This window comes from Vombatus ursinus, unplaced genomic scaffold (genome assembly GCF_900497805.2).
Source record: "Vombatus ursinus unplaced genomic scaffold, bare-nosed wombat genome assembly UNPS02014786.1, whole genome shotgun sequence".
NCBI lineage: Eukaryota > Metazoa > Chordata > Mammalia > Diprotodontia > Vombatidae > Vombatus > Vombatus ursinus.
Window position 1 is genome coordinate 55479068 of NW_020954564.1, and position 10154 is coordinate 55489221.

At 42.8% G+C, this 10154-nt stretch overlaps 1 pseudogene; it reads right to left on the minus strand.

Moving 5' to 3' along the window:
• Positions 1 to 4807: 4807 nt before the first annotated feature.
• On the minus strand, positions 4808 to 5487 carry LOC114047293 (annotated as a pseudogene).
• Between the last annotated feature and the right edge of the window lie 4667 nt (positions 5488 to 10154).

Here is a 10154-nt window from a genome sequence, read left to right on the forward strand (position 1 = left end):
CCCCCTAAGTCCAGTCTACTTTGCTTCTTTGCTAGGTCAGGTTGGATTTCCTCATCTCTTCTCCCACCCCTCCAGAATAAAGCTTGAAGTCCAAGACAGTCCAACAGGCTATCTATTGAAGCCAGGGCTTTGTTGCAGGGGGTTGGGGGGGATAGAGGGAAGCTAAGGATGAAGCTGATGACCTGCTGTGAGTAAATTAGCAAACTCAGGAAGTGCTATTTTGAGACTCCAAATTCCAATCAGGGGTCCTCCAGCTTACTCAGGGGGGTTTGAATTCAGCACTGATGGACTTAAGAGTTGCTAGGAGAATCAGAGGATTCCTAGCATTAGACCCTTTGCTTCCAGTTCCTTGGTTTGTTTTTGATTCCAGTACTTGCTAAAGGATTTTTTGTTTTGTTTTATTTTTTTTAAATATCGGGGTGGCCAGGTGACTGTGTGTGCTTTCCATGTAAAACTGAGCAAGAAAGAAGGAAACAGAGAAAAAAAGAAACAAAGAAAGAAAGAAAGAACGGAAAGAAGGAAGGAAAAAAGGAAGGAAGAAAGGGAAATAAGTGAATGAATGAATGGATATATATATGTATATATATATATAAATGAAATACCATCATCAGAGTGGAGGTGCCTCTGGCAGACCTCCCATTAATGTCAGATGTGATGTTTTTCCAACTGGGGTAAGAGACTTGCTGGATTGGAGGCCATGGCTGGAGACTGATGTAGTGCGACTTACAAAGGGAAGGGCTCAGAATTAGTACAAACCAATGGGCATCTCAGATGTGAATTCTGCAGTGGTGTATTTCATGGGACCTCTTGCGAGGTCTGCTGTTTTGAGAAAGGGTGGCTACTTGTGCCACTCTGAGAGGGAGGGAAGGAGATTTCATGAAAGCCAGACATTCAGCAATAGTTGGAGTTCTAATATGATTAGCTTTTGGCCTGGGCCTCTTGTGATCTGAGACTGATACAAAGAGAATCCGGGCACAAGTGAATCCAGTGACTGCCACCACTCTGGTGCAGGCCCTCTTGGCTCATGCCTGGACTATCGAAATAACCTCTTGGTGGAGTTTCTCAAGTTTCTCCACAAAGCCAGACCACCCCCTACTCAGTTGTCAAACTGGTCTTCCTAAAACTCAGGACTGACCAAGTCACACCATCCCTACCTACTTCAATCAATTCCAGTGGCTTTGCTTGCAGGATCAAATATTAAATCCTCTGTTTGACTTTTAAAGTCTTCCATAACCAGGCCCCTTCTTACCTTTCCAGGCTTCTTATCCTTATACCCCACCTCCCATTCCTCCTGTACTGGATTGTACTTGGCAATCCAGAGACACTGGCTTCTTTGTGGTTCCCACTCAGTCCATTTTCACTGGGTGTCTGTGCCTGAATGCTCTCCCTTCTTATCTCTACCCCCTGGGTTTTGTTGGCTTCTTCTGAGTCCCAGCTAAAATTCCACCTTCTGTAAGAAGCCTTTTACAGTCCTCCTTCATCTGAGTGCCTTCCCTCTGAGAAGTCCCCCTTTTATCCTGTGTATATCTCGTGCACAGTTATTTGCATTTTGTCTCCCCTATTAGCCTGTGAGAGCCTGGAGAGTAGGGCCTATCTTTGGTTTTCTTTGTATCCCCAGTGCTAAGCACAGTGGCTGGCAGAAGTAGGCACTTAAATGTTTATTGACTGACTGATGAAGAGCAAGGAAGACATGGCTGGCCTGAGCACTCTCCTTACTGTGGGGCTTCTGCTAGGAACAGACCACTCAGAAGATGGGACAATATGGGCAAGAGTCAGGGTCATAACAAACAAAAAAAAGGTTAAGAATTCTTGATTTAGAAGCTGCCCGACAACATTTTCATTTTATCAGGAAGCAGAAATGACAGCACTTAGCACCTAGTTAGCAAAAATAATGAATTAACATAGGAAACTACCAGATGGAGTGCTTCTTATCCCCCGTCTACATTTCCAAAGTTGTGTTTTTTCCCTGATCTGACCTTACTCTAATGCTGGAAGATCTCTCTGCTCCTGCAGTGCCTTCCTCTGAATAGTGGTTTTCTCCCAGAATCTTCATTTTTAAGGAAGAGCCTTCAGGTCAGCCACATTTTCCTCTTCACTCTTCTCTGGACTCAGCTCCTGATTGTGCCCCCTTGTTTCTCCACCATGCTCCATTCAGGTACTTCCCCACTCTCTACCCTTTTCTTTTACTTTCCTTTTACACGTTGTCTTCCCTAATTAGGATATAAGTTCCTTGAAGGCAGGGGCTGTCTTTCTTTTTTGCTTCTGTTTTTAATTTCGGAGCTTATTAGAGAACCTGTCACAAAGTAAGTATCACTATCCAAGGGGCACCACAGGTCACTGCCCTGATCAAAAATCTGTAACAGTTTTTACTCATAAAGGCCAGTGAACTGGGATCTCTGGATTCCCCACTCCCAAGGGGTGGTATCTGGGGACCTCTCCCCCAAAGGGTCTTGTAAACTGAGGTCTAAGATTCCATCCCCCTGCCCCCCCCAAAAAAGTTGATTTTGCTTCTAGCCTTCAGCCACATCTTACTTGTGTTTGCCTGGTAGCAGAATTACTAGTTAAGGTTTTAATTTCAGATAACCACTTTCACCTTGCATGGGTAGATAGGATTTTAATAATATTATTAAAAAGGTGGGAATAACTATGTAGAAAGAATGGGGTATGGGGCAGCTAGGTAGTACAGTGGATACTGCTCCGACCTTGGAGTCAGGAGAACCTGAGTTCAAATCCAGCTTCAGACACTTGGCATTTACTAGCTGCGTGACCCTGGGCAAGTCACTTAACCCCGATCGCCTCACGAAAAAGCAAAAAAAAAAAAAAAGATAAAAGAAAGAATGGGGTACTCCAGATTGTTCTGAAACCTGAGCTGTCCCTGGAGGGAATGGTGCTAACCTAGGGTCAGTGTTGTTAGCTGCACCCCCCCCCACTGCATTGATATTCCATTGAAATCAGGTTAATCTGAATATCAAGGACAGCTCAGAATAGAGGAAAAAATTATAAAAGGCCAGCCTGAGGGGGTCTGGTGCAGGAAATGGAATAACGGGAAGCGAATAAGCATTTATTAAGGGCCTATCATGTGCCAAACACTGTTCTAAGTGCTTTACAAACATTTCATGTGATCCTCACAACAACCCTGTAAGATAGGTGGCATTATTATCTCCATTTTACAGTTCAGGAAACTGAGGCAGACAGAAGTTAAATGAATTGCCCAGGGTCATATTTAGGAAATGTCTGAAGCTGGATTTGAACTTAGGTCTTCCCAATTCCAGGCTCAGCTGCTCTATCCACTGTAATATCTAGTCAGGTAGCTAGGAAATAGATATCACCTTGATTTTTGTTATCACAATAGGTTTCCATGAACTGATGATATGTATGTGAAATTTAGGTCTTTGTTTTTTAGTATCAGCTTTATTTGTGGGGGTGAGGGGGCTGGTGAGGGTAGGGTGGGGTGGGTGAGAGTTTTGGTTGGACTGGGCTCTGCTTCTCCTTTTTCAAATTTTCCTTCCCCACCTTTTGTGAATCACTGTTTATCTGCCAGGGGTAAAGTTCAAGGTCTCTGGTAATCATCCCAATTCACTATACGTGACTATATGGGAACAAATGTTTCTGCATTAGCTTTGATGAATAGGAAGATGTGAGATGAGCAACCTGAAGAGGAGTCTTATCTCTTTTCCTGACACCTAATGAACCATGACTACCCTGCTCAAAAGCCTCCAGTGGCTCCCAAATACCCATAAAATAAAACACAAATTCTTTTTTTTTTTAAATTTTTTAGGCAATTGGGGTTAAGTGACTTGCCCAGGGTCACACAGCTATTAAGTGTCAAGTATTTGGTCTGAGTCTGGATTTGAACTCAGGTCCTCCTTACTTCAGGACCGGTGCTCTTTCTACTGTGCCACCTAGCTGCCCCTAAAACACAAATTCTTTAGCATTTATATGACCCTCTACAATCTGCCTCCATGCAACCCACTTTTCTATTTCTTTTATTATTTCTATTCTATTATTATTTTCTATTCTGTTCTATTGGTTATTTCTTCTATTATTTCACAATAATTCCAATTCATATGGTCTACTTTGTAGACAAAATGGACTGATAGATATTACCAAGACTCATTCTGCCCCCCCCCCCTTTTTTTTTGCTGGACGTGAATTGTGTTTATTGAGCACCTCCAGAAGCCGGCCACCCAAAGTCCTGCAGGGCTACTCACCAGGCCCTCGTCTGGGCAGCCTTCCCCAGGACAGGGACGTGGGAGGGAGGGGTCTTCCCAGCTCTCCACGATTAGGTCACAGTATCCTGGGCTTCCCCACCTCCCTGCTTCCAGAGAGACCATCACCCCATCTGACTGGCATTGCATGCTCCCACAATTCTCCCTGAGCAACTTTGGGCAAATCGTTTTCCCTCCCTGAGCCTCAGTTTCCTCATCCATCGAATGGGGCTAACAATACTGGCACTAAGTCCTCCTCAGAGTTGTTGGGAGGGAAAGCACTTTGTAAATGCTAAAGAAATAGGGCAGAGTGGGGTGGGGAGAGGGTGATGCTTCTTATACAGTGTTATTTGGAGGGGGGGGGGTGAGAGAAACCACAACCCAGCAGTCCCAGGAACTGGTTCTACCACTGACTTCACAGTATAACCTAGGGAATGTGCTTCCCTCCACTCTGGCCATCATTCTCCTCCTCTATTGAATGAGGGGTTGGACAAGATGATCTGAGCTCCAATGATTTCAGGTCCCCAGGCCCCCACTTTGGAGGTTCCCAGGAGGATGGGGCATCAGTTGGCATGTGGGCAAAGCTAGGCATTCAAGGCAGGGCTGGAGGCGTCAAGCGAAGCTGGGCTTCTCCTGAGAAGGGTGGAATTTACGTAGGCTGGAGTCCATCAGGAAATCCACTGACCTGTCGATGGGGTGAATGATGACAGGTATGGCCATCAGGCCCAGGGCTGTGGTCGTCCACTTGCGGGCAGCCAGGGGCCAGCTGGTGGCTCTGCTGAGGATGTGGAGAGAATCAGTGCACAGACTGTGGCTGGTGAAGCCCGGGATGGCCACAGAAGCCAGCGCCTGCCAGACAAATGTATCCATCACGGCCACCGCCATCTTGGTGGTCCTGCCCGACTCTTGGCTCAGGGCAGCTCCGGTCTTCTTGCCCTTGTCCACAGCGTCAGCCACCACATAGGAGCTGGCCACCCCGTAACTCTGCCACACCACGGAAGTGGGCACAATTGCTCTGAAGGCTTCTCCCACTTCATTGGCATAACCCAGGTAGCGCACCCACGTGCCGCGGTAGAGGTCGGGCTGGGCATCTCGGCATGGTGCGCACCGGGAAGGGGCGGCCAGTGCTGGCCACTAGCACTGGCCCTGAAGGGCGTTCTCTCCGGCCGGCCGGGGAGCGTCTGCAAATTACGCGCTGGACGCACGCGCGCTCCAGCACACCCCCGCGCACACACAGATGCTCACACGTCCATCCTGCACTTTCTTGCCATGTATTCATTCAGTCTGTCTTCCATTCCGAATATGCATACTCTCCTCATTGTGCCATCAGTTCAAATCCTTCTTTTCCCTTAATGCTCAGCTCAGCTGCTTCCTCCTCCATGATGCCATTTTTTGACCTGTCCCTTATCTTGCTACACCCTCCCACAAGATCTCTAGAAACAATCCCTGGAGAGTTTTGTAACTCCTTTTCTGGATCCAGGCAGTTCTAACTGGGCTCACTATCTCTAGCCTGACCAAACTCTTTCACCAGGCTGTGTGTTCTGACTTGTCAGCTTGTTACCTCTCTCTCCCAGCACTTTCTATCTCTTACTCTTAGAACTGTAATAGAATGAACACTACCATTCCTTCTGGAAAGGACTGCCCAGTTGTTCCACTCAGCAACTCTGGGGCTTTCCAGACCAAAACACCCTTCCTTGTCTATCACTTCCCTATGTGTGTTGTCTCCCCATGTTAGAATGTAAGCTCATTGAGGGCAGGGACTGTCTTGTATTTATGTTACCTGGGTTTCCAGCCAAACCTGCAACATTTTGCATGAGATTCTCCCTACTGGTAGAGAGAATGCTGACTTGATACTCTGTGCCTGTGTGAGGAGAGGCTGGTACGAGAGCTTTGGAGAGAATTCTTTGTTTCTTCTTTGAGAGAGCCACATGTGGTTTCAGAATCTCTTCAGAACAGACTCCAGGAAGGAGAAAGAGAACATTCTCTTGTAGGTGTATAGGGAAAGCAGGTTTTTTTTTTTTTTTAACACATCCCTAATTTCCACCTTGAATCCAAAGAAATCTCGGAGCATTTCCCCTGGGTTGGGATGAAGGCCCCTCTCTTAGTTGAGTGAGATGATCTTGCTCCCATGTAAAAAGGTCATTTAGTCTTGTGTATTGTCTAACATATTCTAATCTATATAACTTCTAATTTATATTGGCTATTTGCTTGGATAAATGGATTCACTTGCTATTCGCTATTTGTGATGGCCTTTTGTATGACTAGAATTTGGTAGGAAGAAATCAAGGCTGTGGTTGTAAGTTTAGGATTATCCCCTGCTCCATTCTTCTCCTGCTCCTCTCGAGTTAGAAATTACAGCCTCCCTTGGAGAGGAGAAAGGGAGATTTCAGAGATACCTACTATTGCCTCCCTTTGAGTTTCCTTTCTAGACAGTTAGACAACCTATGTGGACATATATATTTTAAATGGTCACCCTACACTTTACATTTGTATCCCCAGTGCTTAGCACAATGCCCAACACATAGGAAATGCTTAACAAATGCTCATCTATCCATCCATCCATCCATCCATTCATCCCCTGATCTTCCCTGCTGAAAGTAATGGTTCTCTCCTCAAATTTTCTTTGAGAACATTTAGTTTTCTCCTTTGTCCTATAACATTCTACCTTGTGCTGTTGGATTTATTTGTGCACCTGGTGCATGTCCTCATTCTCAGGTTCTGACCAGCAGAAACTTTTTTTTTATTCCACTTAGGAAGCCCCTGCACCCAGCAAAGGACGTTGCATGTAGTATGTGTGTAACGAGTGTTTTGAATTGGATACAATTATTAACAGAGTCCATTGAATGACAACATCCAAAAGCAGCAAAAAAAAGAATCAGAGTCCCACAGGAAAGACATGACTGGCCCATTCTTACCCAGGCCTTGCCAACAAGAAAATGAATAATAGCCACCTAAGTCTTAGGGCTGAAGCCCTGAATATGTCAGAGGACCTACTTCTGCTTTTTCTTTGACTCTAACATTTACCAAATGCATGACTCTGGATGGAAGCTTAACCTCTCTGAACCTCAGTCTCTTTGTCTATAAAATCGAGATTACAATACAAGCTAGGTGGCCAGTGCACAGAGCACCAGGCCTGGAGTCAGGAAACCTCATCTTCCTGAGTTCAAATCCAGCCTCAGAGACTTATTAGCTGTGTGACCCTGGGCAAGTCACTTAACCCTGTTTGCCTCAGTTTCCTCATCTGTAAAATGAGCTGGAGAAGGAAATGACAAACTGTGCTAGTATCTTTGCCAAGAAAACCCCAAATAGGGTCATGAAGGGTTGGACATGACTGAAACAAATGAACAACAAACAATACCACCTGGATCTATCTCAGAGGATTGTTGTGAGAATCAAGTAAGATAATGTATGTGAAAATGGTTTGAAAACTGTAGGTTACTATAGAAATAGGAGGTATTCTTATAATTAACACTACATTATGTATATTATAATATGCAAAGATAATAATTAATAATAGTAACCATTCTTAACTAAAGACCTTCTCTAATGTCTCACTATGGCAAGAAGGTGACCTTGGTTTCTCAAAGGCCCTATCAGTTGACCACAAACTTTGGCAGGTCCAGTGATGGACATATATATATATATATATATATATATATACACATATACATATATATATAATATAAACACACACACGTATATATACATATACATATATATACATATACACACACACACACACACACATATATATATATGTACTATATATGTATGTCTATAGTGTGAAGACCAGCCTAAGTTGCTTATCACTCGATTGGCCATTGGGTGACACATTCTTTGGCCATAGCATCTCTGGAAGACCATTTGCTAAGTAGTAAAAGAGTTGTGCTTAGCATCGGAGGAAGGACTGTCCTTTTAAAACGATTGATCCCTGGCCTCTACTGATGATTTTGTAAGATCACAGGATAATAGATTAAGATACACAAGAGAGCTTAAAGACTATTTAATCCAATCTTCCCATTCTACAGATGAGGAAACTGAGGCCCATAGAGGTGAAGTGACTTGCCCAAGGTCACACGGAGCCAGAATTCAAACACATCCTCTGACTCTAAACCCCAGTGCTCTTTCCACTGTTCCATATTGTCTCCAATGGTTATTGTTCAAGTAGGTACACCCTAAACTGTTCCTCTAGAACAGACTGTTATCTTGATCTTAGTGAACTCTAATGATAACTTGCACCTAATAGGGATTCCATAAATGGAATTAAAATATTTTAAGTGTTACTTGAGACATAGTTACTTATTTCTCTATGAATACATTTGCACATGAGAGCAGAGTTCATTGCCAGTCTTGTAACACTGTTAAGATAATAAACTATGCCACTAGCACCTCCATAAACTTTAATTCATACCTACAGAAATCCTCTCCCCCAAGCCCCGAATCTCAGTTTTTTAAACTGCAATCTTAGTCAGTGTTAGACTTATCAGGGAAGCAGCACCATTAGTAATAATCACAAGGTACATATTCCTGATTCTTGAGCTTTTTTTAAGAAAGTAATTCCTAGTGTAGTATCCCCAACACTCATGATTTAAATATACTAAAATCTTGCTAATTTAGAGGGGTGTTAGAAGGAGAAGAGGTATCAAAATTTGCTAAAAGTGAATTAATAACAGAATACTATGAAATACAATTTTATTACTTAATGAATTGATATACTCACTTCAAGCTAGGCTAACAAGGGCAGAAAAGTAGAAATTCTTAAAGGACCTACTTTAATGATAAGTTTATAATTACCATGTCAATTGTTAGCATGTAAACAGATAGTTTGAAAGTGCTATATAACAATTCATTCTCCTATGGAGATTATCTTTTTTCCTAAATCTTGTTTATAACATTCTTATATCTTAAAACCTTGTCTATAATATTCATTTACTTGGCAAATAATTTGTTCAATTTGTAATAGACAATTTTTAATCCAGATCTGTTGAATAGTCACAAATTATGAATTAGAGGTGTTTGAATTACTGAGGTGTCTATATGTCAACATTGACTAATTCATATGTTTTCATTTTATCTAGGGCCATTTATTGAACAAAATATCCTACTTTTAAAGTTTCTTCTTAGAAACCATCAGAGTTATCTCAGGTTGGAGTCACACTTACTACCTTTGTGACCTTGGGTAAGTCCCTTTATCTCTTAGTTCCTCAGTTTCCTCATCTGATAGAAATGATAATACTTACCTCCCAAAAATGCTTTTTAAATCCCAAAGAGTTGAATGAATGTGAGCTATTAGTGAAAATAAACAAATTAAACCACTCCTCCCTGCCTTCCTAAGGCTTGATCATTTGCCTGGCAAAATGATTGGATTCAGTGATTCTGGATTTGCTCTTAATTAGGCAGAAAGGAGGAGCTAATCCCTAAATATGGCTGGTAAAGAACTTACAGTATGTAGACTTTATTTCCATGTGAATAAGGAGGAGTGTGTACTTTTTTTTATGAGGCAGAATGTCTAGACCGCCCCATCTTCCACATACTTGATGTGGAACCTTTGTTAGACACAAGGGACCTGGGAGAGGCTTGAATTCAAAGAAACAAAATAAGATGGAACACTTCTAGGGAAGGGTCTGTGTCATAATGAGAGTTTTCCCTTTATGTTGGCTTGTGCTTTATTAATCCACAGTCAATCTATTTTTAAAATGTGAAATTAATTTATTGGCTGTAATGCCTAGCAAACACTGAGCTCGCCACCTCTCAATGTATATCCCAGTCCCTGTTGGAAAAAAAACTTATTCTTTTTAAGAACCTGTGTCTTGTGATTCTTTTGTGGAACTTGACTCGATTTGATTCCTTGGATAGGATTTCTTTTGTTCCCACAGCGGTAGTTTCCACCTGGAAAACATTGTGTGTGTGTGTGTGTGTGTGTGTGTGTGTGTGTGTGTGTGTGTG